The sequence below is a fragment of the Triticum urartu genome, chromosome 6A (assembly GCF_056163025.1).
Source record: "Triticum urartu cultivar PI428250 chromosome 6A, HENAU_Tu73, whole genome shotgun sequence".
In the NCBI taxonomy this organism is placed as follows: Eukaryota; Viridiplantae; Streptophyta; class Magnoliopsida; order Poales; family Poaceae; genus Triticum; species Triticum urartu.
In genome coordinates this window covers 275,785,612-275,787,582 of record NC_141878.1, presented here as the reverse complement: position 1 = coordinate 275,787,582, position 1,971 = coordinate 275,785,612, and the positions used below count along the sequence as shown (strand labels likewise).

Here is a 1,971-nt window from a genome sequence, read left to right as displayed (position 1 = left end):
GATCCACAATTGGGTCAATCACTTTTATTAGAAGTTGACAATAGATTGGTTGTACCAGCCAAAACTCATCTATGTATGATTGTAACACCCACTGATGTACCTCATAGTTGGGCTGTACCTTCCTCAGGTGTCAAATGTGATGTTGTACCTGATTGTTCAAATCTTACCTCCATCTCAGTACAACGAGAAGGATTTTACTATGGTCAGTGCAGTGAGATTCGTGGAACTAATCATGCCTTTACGCCTATCGTCGTAGAAGCAGTGACTTTGAAAGATTATGCGGATTGGGTATCTAATCATTAATCCTCCAAACCAACTAAACCGGGGAAGCTGAAGCGGAAATGCAATTCTCGGGTGAGGGAAGGGGGAAGCTCCAGGAAGGCTTAGCTCGCTCACTCAAAAAGCTCTAATGCTCGTTTACGAGTGGAGTGCATAAGCCCTTATTGAAGTAGGGTGAGGCCTTACTACACGAGCTCGTAAGTCAAGCACGGAACGAGCCTTGTCTACAAAGCTTCGCTTCATCATCTTGCTTGCTTCTGGCGAAGCTTAACGCACTATAACATAGGCATGCATGATGGTATGATAGGAAGACTCCTTTTAAGGCCGACCACTACATAGGAGCGATAGGAAGCCAAGCCATCAAAAGGAAAGGCGAGCATCCCTTATTGCAATAGCAAACGGCCTACTTATAGCCCTATTTATGCCCTTTCTCGGGGACTTCAATGGGCCTTACAAGCTCAATAAATTGCAAGTCTTCACCTTTTCCTCAGACAGTGGGAATGCATTTTCTTACTTGATTGACATTGACAGATATGTGTACCACACCGAACAAGCAATATGTCATATGCTTGATGTACCAGCCAAGCCACCTCTTTTTTTTCCCAGTTCCCTTATCCTTAGCGCAAAAGTAAAAAGAAAATGAAAGAGAGTTTGTATTTGCAAATGAAAATGAATATGGATCTAAATAAATTAGATAATCAATAAATAAGAATTGGAATAATAGAAAAAATATCCTTCGCCCCTTATCTCTTCATCATCGTTGGTTCCGTCACTTGTGGTATTCATTTAGAATCTTGTTGACCCTACTCACTTACTCCTATTTTCCTTATTTATTTTTCTACATAATTAATTAGAACTTTCTTGAAAGAATGGGGTTCTCTCTGGGGGGGGGGCACACCCTCTCTTCCTTTTTGAGAAAGATGGGCTTGTTTTTTTTTCAATAAGTTCTATTGCTTTGACACATTTAGTATATAACATAATATATATAAGAAAAGTACTAAAGGCGAAGGGCATTCTGTTGTACAACTACTTTGGTATAGTTACAACGGTAACCAGTAGGTGACTGTTGAATCGACAGTAGTTACGAAAGGGGGAAATAGCTCAGTTGGTTAGAGTGCTGGTCTGTCATGCCAGAAGTCGCGGGTTCGAACCCCGTTTTCCCCGCCCAATCTTTCTTTCTTCCCGAGGTCATACCTCTGCCACTTTACCCTGAGTTTCACTAAGGCATATAACCCCATTCGGGTAAGAGGAGCAAGCAGTGGGGAACATCTATTTATATGCGTGTTAGCATCAACAACATCTTTTTGAGAGTAAATTACATCGATCCTTGGTGCTAGGTACTCAGGTAAGTAAATCCTGAGGATAGAACTAGAGCAAGTAAGCTCATCGCACTATCAAGTCAGTCAGGAACTAGTCTGCCAAGCTTAAGAAGAAGTGAAAAGTAAGCAAGTTGTCATCTAGTGAGGGCTAAAAGACACGGAGAACATCCCCCTCTATTTGCCAATAGCTTCCGCCTTCCTCTCTTTCATTTCATGTCGGTTCAGCCGAGCCAATATATTCCATAGGCGGGTCAGTTATAGCTGTAGTAGCCTTTGATTAGGTCCTTTCAATAGACTTTCCGTAGCTATAATTTGATAGACTTTCCGTAGCTCAGTACTGCTGATCGTTGACGCCTGAAACTGTACTTACGAC

The 1,971-nt window shown here is 41.9% G+C and overlaps 1 non-coding gene across 1 annotated transcript; it reads left to right on the top strand.

Annotated features, from left to right (window-relative positions):
• The first annotated feature begins 1,369 nt into the window (after positions 1-1,369).
• TRNAD-GUC (transfer RNA aspartic acid (anticodon GUC)) lies at positions 1,370-1,443 on the top strand. Its single transcript has one exon. It is a non-coding gene; the product is annotated as a tRNA-Asp (tRNA).
• Positions 1,444-1,971: the final 528 nt, after the last annotated feature.